The 16,500-nt window shown below is 35.8% G+C and overlaps 1 pseudogene; it reads right to left on the bottom strand.

Moving 5' to 3' along the window:
* Positions 1–133: 133 nt before the first annotated feature.
* Positions 134–16,500, bottom strand: part of LOC136142264 (leucine-rich repeat-containing protein 37A-like) — a 36,801-nt pseudogene continuing 20,434 nt past the window's right edge.

The following is a 16,500-nucleotide window of genomic DNA, read 5'->3' as shown; positions in this document are numbered from 1 at the left end:
TTCCATTAGAAGGGCTAGGTAGCAGCTTCTTGTTACGGAACCAGAAACTCTCAGGCTCCAAATAGAACATAAAACAACATCAATTGTACTCTTTATAAAATTGCAGACACAAACAAAATAAACAAAAATATATTTACACTTGAGACAAAGGGTACTTGAGACCTAATGTATATAAAATCAGTTTACAAACTGTGAGGCACTATATCAATAAGTTCTCGTTTGCAGAGAGCACAGCATAGGATATGAGGCCATTAATGTTAATTCCCTTCCCCCTTCCATTCCTTTCTCTTGTTCCTTTATGTATGCGGATCAGGTACATTATTAACCTAACAATGTAACTGAGATATTATTAGCTTAATAATGTAAACAATAATCTGATTTTTAGCAAGGGGGTAATTTTTAGAAACTTAGGGAGCTGGAACTCTGAATGTATGAATTGAAATAATGCAATTACATCATTAATTTTAAAATTTATCATCAGATTAAAATATTAAATTAAAAATTTACTGTCCCGCAATTGAGACTCACCACAACGTGTGACGTCTGTCAGGCATTCACTGTCACAACACAGCTTGACTGTCTTTCAGACAACCTCAATAATATTTTTAAATTGGCAGAGGCAGCAGGCCATACGGCTAGGTAAGATCCTATAAATGGAAACACAGGTAATTAAATTCGTGGTAAAAGAGTTATTTGAGTAGGTAGAAGAGGTAAGCCAAGGCCACCACAGACCAGTGCAAAAAGGAGTTCCTGGGACACATGGACTGCAGAACTGGATAGGGGCCGGTTGGCCAATTGCTGCTCTTGACTGTTGTAAATAAATATAGAGGAGGAGAGAGGTGCCCAACAGAAGGATTAGAATGTCAGTAGGTATTGCATGCCTAGATAAAAGGGAATAGGGATTAGAATTGGGTGACATTGATCTGTAATTTAATTCAGAATTATCTCCTTCCAACCCGAAATCCGTACTTTGGGTTGAGAGTACACAGGAAGAAGGCAGACTTCTAAGAAGAGTCTGAATAAGACCGCTCCTTCTGAGAATCCCTTTCTCAGTTCCTATTTGTGAGTAGTAATATATTAGAAGTTATTCTAGTAGTAAAAAAGCATCATGTGGTTAAACTATAACAGAGATCGCATTGGCCAAATCTGGAAAAAAGGAACATTCGAAAGAATAACTTTATCATTATAATAAGGTATAGAATAGTTAATTGAAAAAAAAGCACATGAGTTCATAATGATACTCAAAATGAAAAGTGGGGGAGCTCTTCTTTATAGAATAATGTCAGCTAATAAATGCAAAAGGAAAGATAGAATTAGGAAAGTGTCATTTTGCATCTATCAATGTAATAATCGATTCAGACTAGGATTATCATTGATGCACAGTTGGGTGAAGAGTTGTTTGAAAGTAGGATCCTCACTGATCCCAAAGTATCACCCCACATATGACTTATCAATTACCAAGTGGAAAAGTAACTTTACAATGGAGAGATATGGAAGATACCACCTTAATCAAGTGATTAAACTTAGCACTGGGACACCTGAAGTGATGAAGTATGAAGAATACATCACCTATATAGTATTCTTCCCCAAAATATTTACTTTGAATCTAATGACAAAACAGACAAATACTGATCGTGGGGTAATTTCATGACAACTGGCTTAGATTCTTCAAAAACGCCAATGTCATAAAAGACCAAAAAAAAAATAGTAGGGAAATATTCCATATTAAAGGAAACAAAGACATGACATTCAATGCCTAGTCTTTAATTGGAACCTGTATCAAAACAAAACAGACTTAAAGAATGTTATTGGCTTCTGGTCAAGATGAAGTTACAAGGACCAATTTAACCTCCCACCTGAAACAATGAAAACATCAGACAGAACATATGAAACAACAGGTTTCAAGAAACTGGACATCAGGCAATAAAGTTCAGTGATCCCCAGGAAATGGGAAATAAATGAAATGCTCCCTATAACTGCCGTAACTTACTTCTCTCAGAGAGTGTCCTGGTCATCGTACAGGGAAGAGAAGTCCAGGCAGAGACTGGTGGACTCCCTGACTGAGGAAATGGAGCTGAGAGTCTGGGAAAACCAAGGTAACTAGAGTTCACAAAGCAGACTACCAGAGAGAAAAGAAGTGCACAGACAAAGAACTCTGGAGATATGCAGAGGGATCTCTTGAGAATTCAAAAAAGTATTGGTCAGTACATTTGTGTGAGGAATTACTTGATGCCAGGAAAAGAACCACATGAAAGGATTAATAATAAGAATATCTGGATATCACACAGGGTTGTAGGAATAGTACCTGTTCTTACAAGTCAGACTGGAAAACCTCATGATACTCAGAAAGGACTTGTCTCAGTAGCTGCAAATAATGTGCTCCAGACTAAAGGCTACTTGGACTCCTACCCAACGAATCTTAAAAGCTAGACCTAAAAGAATAAAATTGTTTTGAGTAACTTAATTCCACCCAAAACAAAGCCCAAGCATTTTACAAGAATATAAATATGTATAGCACACAAGAAAGTAAAACTCACAACATCTGGGATCATATGAAATATTGTCAAGCCTGCAAAGAAGTAGGAAAATATGCCCCATAGTGAGGAGAAAAGGCAATCAATCAAAACTAACCCATAATCTATACAGATGTTACAATCAGCAGAAAAGAACATTTAAAAAGTTATCATACCCGAAGTAAAGTTATTATAACCGTATTTCATGTTAAAAAACGTAGACTAAAAACAGAAAATGTTAAGTACAGGCATGGAAAAGGTAAAAGATACCAAAATTGAGCTTCTAGCGATTAAAAACAATGTCTAAATTAAAAATATATTGAACGAGGTTGATGGCTGATTAGACACTGCAGAAGAAAGGGTCACTGAACATTAAGGCATAGTAATAGAAACTAACCAAAATGAAACAAAAAAAGTAACAAAACAAAACAACAACAAAAATGAATAGAGCATCAGTGAGTTGTGTAACAATTTCAAGTCACTTAATACATGTGTACCTAGAGCCCATGAAGGAGAGGAGAAATACAAAAATTTGAAGAAATAATAGCCATAATTTTCCCAAACTGGTAAACACTATAAACTCACAAACTCAAGAAGATCAATGAACTTTAAGCATAAGAAACATGGACAAAACTACACAAAGACACAAAAAATAATCAAATTGCTCAAAATCAGCAATAAAGAGAAACATTTAAAAGCAGCCAGAGGAAAAAACTACACAATACATGCAGAGGAAGTAAGAAAACAATGACAGCAGAATTTTTGTTGGAAACAATGTAAATGAGATCTCAGTGGAATAACATCTTTAAAGTAGTGAATTGAATTCTATAAAGCTAGAATTCTATACCCAGATCTGTCAAAACAAAAGCAAAATAAAGACTATCTCAGACATAAAACAGCTGAAAGACTTCACTACTAGTAGAATTTCACTATAAGAAATTTTAAAATAAGTATTTTTAAGCAGAAGGAAAATGACACCAGATTGGAATATGGATCTACACAGAAGATTAAGAATACAGGAATAGGGACTTCCCTGGTGGTTCAGTGGTTAAGAATCTGCCTGCCAATGCAGGGGACACGGGTTTGATCCTTGGTCCAGGAAGATCCCACATGCCGTGGAGCAACTGAGTACGTATGCCACAACTACTGAGCCTGCACTCTAAAGCCTGTGTGCCACAACTACTGAAGCCCACGCACCTGGAGACTGTGCTCTGCAACAAAAGAAGTTATCCAATGAGAAGCCGATGCACTGCAACGAAGAGCAGCCCCTGCTTGCTGCAGCTAGGGAAAGCCCAGGCGAAGCAACAAAGACCCAATGCAGCAAAATAATAAATTTAAAAAGATACTTAAAAATTTTTTAAAGGATTTTAGTCATTCAATATATGTCTCCAAACACAATGCAATTAAATTAGAAATTAACAAATCTGAAAAAGCTCTAAATATTTGGAAACTAAACAGCACACTTCTGAGTAACTTTGTGGTCAAAGAAGAAATCAAAAGGGAAATCAGAAACTATTTTGAACTCACTGAAACTGAAAACATGTCAACATGTGGGATATTGCTAAATCTGTATTCAGCTTCCTCAACTTCCACCTTAATCTGGAAAAACGAGAGCAAATTAATCACAGAGTAAGAGAAGAAAGAACACAATAAAGTTCAAGGTAGAAATAAATAAAATGGAAAACAGAAAAATACTATAGATATTAAAAGGATAATAAGAGAATATTATAGAATACTTTATACCAATAAATTCAAGATGAAATGGAAAAATTCCTTGAAAGACATGCACTACTACAGTTTATTAAAGAATAAAGGTATCAAAGAAATTGGATGTGCAGTTTAAAACCTTCCAACAAAGAAAGCTTCAAGTCCAGGTGGCTTAACTGATAAATTCTACCGAATATTTAAGGAATAAAATAATGCCAGTTCTACAAAAACTTTACCAGAAAGTTGAAGAGAAGGGAATATTTCCCAACATTTTTATAAGGCCAACTTTCACCGTATCAAAATTAGACAATGACATTACAAGAAAACTATAGGCCAATATCTCACATGAAATTTAAGCATATCAAATCCAGTAATATATAAAAAGATGATACATCATGACCAAGTGGGGTTTATCTCAGGAAAGAAAGGTTGGTTTAATATTTGAAAATCAATTTACCCAACTTAGTACACTATAAAAAAGAAAAATCAGGACATCTCTGGTGGGGCAGTGGTTAAGAATCCACCTGCCAGTGCAGGGGACATGGGTTTCAGCCCTGGTCCAGGAAGATCCCACATGTCACGGAGCAACTAAGCCCGTGCACCACAGCTACTGAGCCTGTGCTCTAGAGCCTGTGAGCCACAAATACTGAGCCCATATGCCACCACTAGTGAAGCCTGTTCACCTAGAGCCTGTGCTCTACAACAAGAGAAGCCACCGCCATGAGAAGCCTGCATACTGCAACAAAGTTTAGTCCCTGCTAGCCACAACTAGAGAAAGCCTGCATGCAGCAATGAAGACCCAATGCAGCCAAAAATAATAAATTAAGAAAAGAACGGAAAAATCACATAATCATTGCAATAGATGCAAGAAAAGAATGAAAGAATCTAACATCCATTCCTGATTATAGAAAAAAAAAAACCCTCAGTAGAACAGGAATGGAAGGAGACTTCCTCAACTTGGTAAATGACTTCTACAAAAAACCTAACATCGTATTTAATGGTGAAGGACAAAGTACTTTCTCTCCAGGATCAGGACAAAAGCAAGGATGTCTACTCTCATTACTTCTATTTGACATTGCACTGAAGGTTCTAGCCAGTGCAATAGGGCAACAACAAAAAAAGAGATATTCAGAATGGAAAGGAAGAAGTAGAACTACTTTATTGGCAGATAACATGATTATGTAGAAAACCTGATAGAATCTATAAAATTGCTACTGGAACTAATAAATGAGTTTATCAAGTTTGCAGGGTACAAGATCAACATACAAAAAGATTAATTTATCTCAACCAACAATCAGAGATCAAAGTTTTAAAATACTACTTAGAATCAAACATATAAAATACTTAAATAAATCTGAAAAAAGAGGTAAAAGACTTGCACACTGAAAACTGAAAAATATTGCTGGGGGAAATTAAGGAAGACCTAAATAAATGGAGAGATATAATGTATTCATGGATCAGAAGATTCAATATTGTTAAGACATCAATTCTCCCCAAATTGATTTATACATCAAAATCGAAGTAGGCTTTTCTATAGAAATTGACAAGCTAATTCTAAAATTCATATGGAAATAAAATTTAGAATAACTAAAACAACGCTGAAAAAGAACAAAGTTGAAGAACTAACAGTAACTGATTTCAAGGGTTATGAAGCTACACTTTCAAGACATTCTGATAGTAGGGTAAAGACAGAGAAAAAAAATCAAAGGAACAGAATGGAAAGTTCAAAAGTAGAGAGATGTGGACAACTGACTTTCAGTTTCAAAGGCATTTAAGTGGAGAAACGATAGTCTTTTCACCAAATGATGCTGGAACAATTGAATATCCAGGTGCAAAAAAGAAAAAAGAACTTCCATCCAAATGATATATAGAAATGAACTCAAATTGGTTCAGAGATCTAAATGTAAAACATAAAAGTATAAAACTTCTAGAACAAAACAGGTGAAAAATTTTATGACCTTGAGCTAGGCAAAATTTCTTAGATACAACACCAAAAACAGAATGCATAAAAGAAAGAAAGAGATAAATTAGACACCATCAAAATTAAAAATTTCTGCCCTGCAAAAGACACTCCTGAGGGAACGAAAAGATGAGTCACAGAATGGGAGAAAATACTTAGCAACTTATATACTGGATAAGGACTAATTTCCAGAATATATAAAGAACTCTCAAAACTCCAGAAAAATATAGATAAAAGATTCAAAGATATACACATGGAAAATAAGCATATGAATAGATGTTTGACATCATTAATCATTAGGGATGCTACAATGAAATACAACTACACACCTATTAAACTATCTAAAATTAAAAATACTGAGCATACCAAGTGTTGGCCACAACGTGAAGAAGATGCAACTCTCATACACTGCTGGTAGAGATGTAAAATGATCACACCAGTAATGGAAAATAGGTATTTTTTAAAAAATAAAACATACACTTTCCAATGATCCAGCCATTCTACTTGCAGGTATTTACCCAAGAGAAATGGAAGTATACATACATACAAAGACTTGTACACAAATATTCATAGCAACTTTATCTGTAATAGACAAAGACTGAAACAACTCACATGTCTATCAATGGTGAATAGATAATTTGGGGTACATCCATATAATGGAATACTATTCAGCGAAAAACAGAAATGAATGACTGATATATACAACAATATGGATGAAGATTAAAATAATCATGCTGAGTTAGAAGCCAGTTAGAAAAAAGTATACACTGTATGATGCTATTTACATAAAATTTTAGAAAATGCAAACAGAAAGCACATCAACGGTTGTATCGCGATTGGGAAGGGCAAGAAACAATAGGAAGGAAGAATTATAAAGAGACGTTAAGAAACTTTCTGAGATGATGGACATTTTGATTTTGCTGATGTCTTCATGGTGTGTATGTATGTGTGTGTGTGAACACAGATTACTGTATGTCAATGATACCTCAAAAAGCTGTTAAAAGAAATGATATTATATGAGAGAGACAATTGGGGAAATTTGAATAGCAAGTCTTTATTATGTAATATTATTGTGTAGGAATTTAATTTCTTCAATACTGTGTGTTAACAGTATTGTAGTGACATAGGGAAATAATTTTTAATATCCAGAGAGGAGGGCATCTACCTGACAAGAGAGGGATCACAATTGTGGCAGATGCGGTGGGTGGCTGAGGAAGATGAGGCTAGAGCAGTGACCAATGTGTGATGGCTTGGTGAAGACACTCATTTGTCAGCTGACCTAAGATGGTTGGAATAGAGTGCTAAATGCAGGACCCTTTCCACATACTAATCTCATGCAATCGCCTCAACTAGCCTTGGAATAACAGAAAGTTTCTATTAGCTTGCCATACTGGAGGGGGGATGGCACAGTTTAAGGTGCAGTAAGTTGTGTAATAAACTGTCACAATAGGGTTCTACATAAATAGTTTTTTTTAAATGGCAAAAAAAAGAAACTTGACCCTTCCCTCAAAACATATATGAAAATTAACTCAAAATGAATCATAGACCTAAATGGAACTATACAACTTCTGGAAGAAAACATAGGAGAAAATCGTTGTGATTTTGGGTTAGACAATGGGGTCTCAGACAAAGATTTCTTAGATAAGACACAAAAAAGCACAAACCATCCAAGAAAAATGGCTAAGGGACTTCCCTGGTGGTTAAGACTCCGAGTTCCCAATGCAGGAACCCGGGTTTGATCCCTGATCAGGGAACGAGATCCCACATGCATGCCGCAACTAAGAGTTCAAATGCCACAACTAAGAAGCCCATGAGCCACAACTAAGGAGTCCATCTGCTGCAACTAAGACAAAGAACATGTAAAGAAATAAATTAAATAAATATGAAAACAAAGAAAAATTGCTAAATTAGAGTTCATCAAAAATTTAAAACTTCTAGTCTTCAGAGACACTTTAATACAATGAAGATAAGTCACAATCTGGGAGAAGATATTTACTAAACACATATCTCAGAGAAAGGACTTTTCCCATTGCTTTTTATATAAAGCACTCTTAAAACTCAGTATAAATATCCAATTAAAAATGGATTTGAACAGACACTTCATTTAAAAAGATGTCTTCACATGAATAGACACTCAACATCATCAGCTATTACAGAAATGCAAAATGTAGCAAAAAACATGAGATTCAACTACGCACATACTAGAAATGCTAATTTAAAAAAAATATATATATATAAGGATCAGGTGACGATGTGGAGAAACTGCAACTCTCATAGACTGCCAGTGGGAAAGCAAAATGGCACAGGCACTTTAGAAAACAGTTTACCAGTTTCTTAAAAAGTTAAATATGCACTTAGCATATGTTGAAGTAATCCCACCCTTAGGTATTTTACCCCAAAGAAATGAAAACATATGATCGCACAGAATATATGCTCACACACACATGCGAGTGTTTTCACTGGCTTTGTTCATAATAGTCAAAAAACTAGAAAAAACTCAAATGTTCATCAAACGATGAATGTGTAAACAAACTGTGTATCCACACAACTAGAATACTACTCAGCAATAAAAAGGAATGAACTACTGACAGGTGCAGCAAAACAGATGAATCTCCAAAGAGACTGGTAAGTGAAAGAAGCCAAAAACAAAAGGCTATATAACACATGCTTTCAGTTATAAGATATTCTGGAAAAGACAACATTATACGGACAAAAATCAGATTGGTGGTTGCCAGGGGTTGGTAGTGGGAGGAGGATGGATTGACTACAAAGGGACATGAGGGGTCTTTTGGGAGTGCAGAAGTTTTCTTTACCTCAAATGTGGTGGTGGCTACAGAACTGTATGTTTGTCAGAATACATCACACTGTATATTTAAAAATAGTGAATTTTGTGACATGAAAATTATACATAAATAAACCTGACTTAAGAAAATAATAAAGCAAACCTAAAAAAACAATTGAGTGAAAATAAATGTCAGAAAAATCAGCTTACAGTTTTTCCAATTCAAGGGTCATCATGAGGATGCCTTCAATTGTTGTAAGTGACACTTGTGTTGTTCCCATGTCTCTGAAGGAGAAGTCCAAACATGCTTGATATAAAACCCAAAGACAAAAATTCTAAACTTAAAAAGATACTTAACATGTGATTACTTCAATTCTGGCTTCTGACTTGCCACAGATGATAATACTAAAGAACTCTTACTGAAGAAATTTAAATTTGCATCATCAAATGAATGACCTTGGTGCTGAACAGCAAAATCATTTTTTATTATCCTAACTTCTCATTTTCAATTGCATCTACCTCTTTGCTTACTCATTTTAAAAAAAATAATGTACCCCTTATTCCTTTTGGCTTTCTGGGTTAAATAATATTCCTACAGGCATCTACATCTTCCATAACTATATGTGTTCTTCAACACTGTTCTCATTCTCTGCTGGCTGTCTTACCCATATATATGTTTTATTAATCCTTTTCTTTTCCAATAACTCTTATTTTCAATAACCCAGTTAAAATCTAAATTATGACATTTCAGCCAAAGTACTCAGTCTTTGACGAAAGCATAAAAGAGCAGAAATTATTTCATGAGCCATGAAACTGTTGCAATACTTACAAATATTTTAATGCTGGCAATTTAAGAATCTTCAACTGTTGTCAAAGGATTACGATTGAGAATTCTGACCAATGGAATGGAATTAAAATTATCTGTATTTTCAATTATTTCCATGAAAGCTTATATTCATTTTTTTTGGTATGGAACTTGAAGGTTAAAAAAAATCATTTTCTGTCTTTACCTTTAAATCACCCTTAGAATCTTTAAAACACTCTTTCATTGGGAACCACCCAGGTCTCTAGATGATAAAGTGGAGAAGAGAAACAAACAAACAAAAAAATAGGAAAAAAGTGGCTAGCAAAGAAAAAATATGCCAAAGAACTTTTCAGGTTCAAAACCCTCAAAGTGACTATGCTGGTAGGAAGCCCTTGCTCTGTAAAAAAGTACTATTTCTAGTGTCCTCCATAATTCAAGGGGTTTTTCTTTGATCTCTACAATTTTTTTAAAATTTAGTGATTTAAACTACCCAGTTAAAGACAAAAATAGGGCTAATTCCTTGGTTCTGGAGCCAAAGAAGAAGAGATAAATCCAACAGGAACTGGTGAAAGCCATACTCCCATCACATAGTACCATGCGTATTCTTCTATCATAGCCTTTGTTACTGTGTATATAATCACCTGTTTACTTGTCAGTCTCTTAGATTGTCAGCAACATGAGAGTAGGGATCACACTTTACTGTCATTATTATTCCTCTGCCTGACACAGTGCCTAATATTTACTAGGTATTTACTAATTGTTTCCCGAATAAATAAATAACATTTTCTTTATATATCAATAAAATAAACAAATTAATTTTGGGGAGCAGAATTTTATTCCAAAATGCTGGGATGGATTTTCTTCTTAGTACTTTCTTTCTTAATTCTTTAAAACAAATAAGGGGGGAAAACAAACCCAAAAGAAACAGGAAAAAAGAAAAGAATATCTGACTTTAGGTTAACTCTACTCAAGAATTATTAGCATATTTTTGCAAAATATTAGAAAGATAACTATCAAAACTAATATCTTTTAGGTTGCCAGGCTTCTGTGATCAGCATTTAACAGTTAATCCTCACAGTAACCTTATGTGATAGATATATTACCCCCTTGTACAAATGAGGAAACTGAGGCACAGAGACGCTTCATAACTTGTCCTAATTCATCAAGCTAGTAAGAAGCAGAGATGGAATTTGAACTCAGTTCTGACTCTAAAGCCTGTGTTTAACCTGAATGAAAAAAGAAGTGGGCGTGTTTTAAACATCTGTTACTTGAACCTTAATTTTGAGAGCACTAAATATATAAATACCTTTTCAAACTTCATCTACCCATCTGGGAAACCCTCTATGATAATTATATTTTCTCTTTTTATTTTTTTATTTATTTCTCTTTTTATTTATTTTTCCTTAATCATCTCCCATTACAAATATTTAATTAGCCTATGGTCATTGAGACTTTAGATATTTTAAAAAACATTGCAGGAAAATCAGTAAAAATGATGGAAGGGGGCTTCCCTGGTGGCGCAGTGGTTGAGAGTCCGCCTGCCGATGCAGGGGACACGGGTTCGTGCCCCGGTCTGGGAAGATCCCACATGCCGCGGAGTGGCTGGGCCCGTGAGCCATGGCCGCTGAGCCTGCGCGTCCGGAGCCTGTCCTCCGCAACGGGAGAGGCCACAACAGTGAGAGGCCCGCGTAACGCATTAAAAAAAAAAAAAAAAAAAAAAAAAAAAAAATGATGGAGGAAGGACATCTGAAAATTCATCCCTCCATAGAAGCAACAATACCAATAACAACAACAACAACAAAACTGGCAAAAATGGTCAGAATCAACTTCTTCTGAACTCTGGAAATTTAACCAACAGACTTGCAACACATTGGGGAGCAATTTATTCAAGGAAAACAAATTAATTTCTGTAAGAACAATGAGATCTGTGTTGCTTGAACTTGTCCTTGACCTTAGCTCTCCATGCCACTGGTAGCCTTGAAAAACAGCCCGCATCCCTGGTACCAAAAGGAGCAGCATGGACTGGGAGGACCTTCAAAGCCTCATTACCAAAGAACTATCATCGTTTTACATGCCTGGTGGTGCCTGGAAAACCTCAGTTGAAAGGCTTGCCTGTGACCTGACTGAGAGCTGTCTAGTGAGAAAAGTCGCTTCTCAGGTGTCATTACTGGAAAACATTTTCAAGCAAATATTTTAACATGACGGTTGCATGAGGCAATGGATAACAGTTTGGGGCAAAAAACAGCCCAATGAAAAAGCTTAAAAAGAAAAGCTGAGGAATGAGATGTCCACAGAGACTTTTAAATGTTCCAATGTATTCCTGGGAAACTGGAAGACCACAAGACATATTCCTGGGAATCTAGGAAAATAACTATTAGCATTAATAAATGAATTCAGGAAGGTTGTAAGATCAATATTATTTCTAGACACCAGCGATGAGAAATCCAAAAATGAAATTAAGAAAACAATTCCATGTATAATAGCATCAAAAGACATAAAATACTTAGGGAAAAATTTAACCAAGTAAGTGCAAGATTCACACTGAAAAGTACAAAACCGATGAAAGAAATTGAAACGGATCTAAATAAATATAAAGACATGCTGGATTCATGGACTGGAAGATAATCTTATTAAAATGTCACTACTTCCCAAATCGACCTATGGTTCCACTGCAATTCCTATCAAAATCCCAACTGATTTCTTTCCAGAAATTGCCAAGCTAATTCTAAAATTCATATGGCAATTCAAGGAAACAGAATAACCAAAACAATGTACGTAAAGAATGAAGTGGGGGACTCACACATCCTGGTTTCAAAACTCCATTCAAAGCAACTGCAATCACAGTGTGGTACTGGAATAAGAACAGACATGTAAATCAATGGAACAGAATAGACATTATAGAAATAAACCCTCATATATATGGTCTATCGAGTTTCAACAAGCATGCCAAAACAATTCCATGTAGAAAGAACAGTCTTTTCAAATGATACTGGGACAACTGTACATCCACACACAAAATAACGAAGCTGGACTCCTACTCTTCACACCATATATGAAAATTAACTTCAAATGGATCAAATATCCAAACTTAAGAGCTAAAGCTATAAAACTCTTAGAAGAAAACAGAGGGCTAAATCTTTATGACCTTGCTTTAGACAACAGTTTCTTAGATATTATACCAGAAGCACAAAGAACCAAAGGAAAAATACATGAATGGGATTTTATAACATTTAAAAAGTTTGTGCTTCAAAGGACACTATCAAGAAAGTGAAAAAACATATAGAATGGGAGACAATACTACAGGTGGGAAAAATAAGATGCAGTTGGGATAAGAAAAGTATGGTAGTTTCTAGGTGTGACAATCTCAAAATTTTGAACTATTACAAATAAAACAGCCACCCTGAATCACCCCGAAGGGCAGACCCAAGTTTTTTTTGTTTTTAGCGTTTATGCCTTTCTAAATCTGAGAAGCTGCCAGGATTCTAGTACATAGCAAAAAGTGATGACAGCACCCTGAAGTGTGTCAGCTTTTGTGTATACATAGCTATCTAAAGGGAACCAATGATAGTTGACTGGGGGAGCATTAGGGTTGCTCTGTGATGACAGCTCAATTTGCCTTCATAGTGTGGCCACACCTCCCTCATTGATATTCTCAACAATGGGGTAAATAATTCAATATGGATAAGGCTTTGATTTTCCTCTTATTCTCTCTTAGTCCTTTTGTTCTTGGTACAATATTGATGTACCACAGACAAGGCAGCATGTGAATGTTCTCTGTCTCGTTAAGTTATATAGCCTTTGTACAATGTAGAGTCCTTCAGTTTCTAAAATCTAGGAGCTTGTATTGTTAGAACCAAAGAAGTGACTAAAAGAATTTTAAAAATAAGCCATCAGTCTGGACCTGCATAGGTGAATGAAGGAGAAACACTTTGAAGTCAGAAAAAAAAGTATACTTAACATTTAGGATTATCAACCACTGCTGGTTTTCCATAATATATTTCACTCCTGATTTTATCTGAAAGAGATATGATTACTACCAACATTCAAAAAGTTGCACTTTATTAATTAATAAGCTCTTGGCTCATCTTTGAGGCAGATTTCGGATTTAAAATAGACTACCACACTGCTAACTACTTCACCTGATATTTGTCAATAACATAGAGGCTTCATTCAAGAAACCTGCTGACCTATAATTACCTGAAACCCAGTGATGACTCAAAGTTTTGTGGGGCCTGAAGCTCATCTACTTTGGGAAATCCTATCTAATAAAAACATGCAAAGTTATGAATACAAAAATCGCTAGGACCCTTCTCAAGACCTTGGAAGGGACCTATGCAAGTCAGGAGCCCTGAACCCTAAGCTTCATTGAATTCATGATAAATCTACCTAAGCTAGGGCCCTTTTCCAAACTTATTTAATGCAGGCAAATTATAAACACCCCAGTAATATGTCATAATAGGTACTAAAATGACTTAACTCGAGGGTGGTGTCTTCCCTTGGTGGCTTGCCTTCGGAAAGAGATGCAATAAAGCTTATGTCTCACCATGGCAAATGTTTCCTGAAGCAAATTAGCTTTGTCTATTAGAAAGACTTAGCCCAAAACAAAGACTTACTATACTGTGACAATCTTTTGAAAGTAACTGTGAACGAGTTTTAGGAGTACAGTACTAATTTATTTCAAACACCAGATAGTTCTGATTCTTTCACTAACTTTTTCTGTCATTTAAGAGGAACACAAATTCAAAAGGAACAAGTTGGTGCCTCTTCCATTACAAATCTTTTCTAAAATACCACCCATTTTCTACTTCATCACCCCCCTCCCTCACCTTGTTACCCCGCTGCATAGATGCTAGAATGGCTCTCATATATGTTTTCCCATCAACATCCATCTTTCTCCTCCCAGTATGAAAACTTCTTGGGGAGAAAGTCCCTGCCCTATGCGTCTTTGTATCCCCAGCACTCAGTACAGTGCTGACACACAGTGGGCATGGCACTCAGTGAATGTTTTTGAATGAATTCATTAACTTTTAAACTGCGATTTATGTATTTATTCATTTCCACAATGTATTGTCCTGTGTTGCCTACATAACTATAGTGAAACTCTGATTCTTATAAGGAACTCTTGCTGTTATACGATGTTTAGGAAAGTTGGTGAGTTTCAGACGTTTTATTGACTTCACTAAAACCTCCTGGTGAAGGGACCTCATGAGCCTGCTCTCCGGTGTGCAGGCAAAAGAACACCTGACCCTTGGTGCTCTCTCCCCAAGGTAGGCATCAGCAAACTAACAAGGGAAAGGATGGAGGCCGCTAAAAATAGGCATCTGCAGGAATTGCTAATCCAGTTCCAGACACAGCCTCAACACCTTCATTAACCCAAAATGTGTGAACTGTGTGAAACTGGATTTCTGAACCACAAGACAGGTAAGAGAGTCTTTTCCAAAGCCAGGTGTAGAAGAGCTCTTTTTACCTTGAGTCTGAAATCACCTTCGGGCCATTGAACATACCCACTATCATTTCCTTGTGTCAAGAGAAATCACAGAATTTTTGAGCTGAAGGGGTGTAAAACCCATACTTCTTATTGAAGAGTAGTCAGCAAAGAGAGTATATTGAATTAGGCTACAGCAATGTATTTTCTATATATTTTTCACACTACAGCTGAACACAAACAACATCTTTTTCCATACCTCAAAAGTTCCTATTGGCCACAGATAATTCAGTTCAGAGATACATGCTCTTTGAAAAATAATGTTCTGGGTGGCTGGGGAGAGCTTGTGGTGGGTGTTCAGGAATTCTTTCTGCTTTACCATTTAAAAGAGCTAATAATGCTTGGGGAAGCACCCACACCTTTTGCTCCCTGAAGAATTCGGTGCTAAACTTAGTTCTTTGCAGCTCTGTGTTGCATACATTTTATGCAGTTAGGAACTTTGCACATGAGCAGGAATCAAAGTTAAATTCAAAAGTGTAACTTCATAGACCATTCGCATATTGGAAAGGCATCAGTTGGATTCCATGACAATGCTAATTTGAGTGTTTTTGCTTGGTGCCTTTTATTGCCCGTGCCAAAGATCAGTACTATGGAAAGCAGAGCGTTTCATATATATGAGTTAAACAAGTCTCTTGGCCTCGTTGTTCCTTACTTTCCTCATTTGAAAAAAAAAATAAATGGCTCTCAAGAAATACTTTCCAGAGTTCATACTGGGCTTACACCCAGCTAACCAATAACTGCATGATGCTTTTACACACAGTTTTTTACATTTATTCATCTTCTGTTTTACTTACTATCTGTGTAAAAACTGCATTCCATGCTGGGCCTGAAACGTTCCAAAGTTCATTTCTGTGAGTAAATTGCAACCAAGATTTCTACAAAAAAAGACACAAGCAAAAGAAGAAGAAAAATATATATTCTTTCAGAACATTTATCCTTTGGCAATAATTCTAATTTATATATGATGAAACATAACATCACTACTCCATACAGTAAAGAAATCTCACTGTGGAAGATATTATGGTTTATACCTTCATGATTATATATGTGGTGCATTAGATATAAAATAGTAAATGCTTATTAAATACTCGTGTTAAGTGATCTTTAGTTCTCTAGAAAGGCAGCACTATTGACATTTTGGGCTGGATAATTCTTTACTGTGGGAGGCTCTCCTGTACAGTGTTGGATGTTTTGTAGCATCTCTGGCCTCTGTCCACTAGATGCCAGTAGCATATACAGTTCTGACAA

This window comes from Phocoena phocoena, chromosome 1 (genome assembly GCF_963924675.1).
Source record: "Phocoena phocoena chromosome 1, mPhoPho1.1, whole genome shotgun sequence".
Classification (NCBI taxonomy): Eukaryota; Metazoa; Chordata; class Mammalia; order Artiodactyla; family Phocoenidae; genus Phocoena; species Phocoena phocoena.
This window is presented reverse-complemented; position numbering and strand designations above follow the sequence as displayed.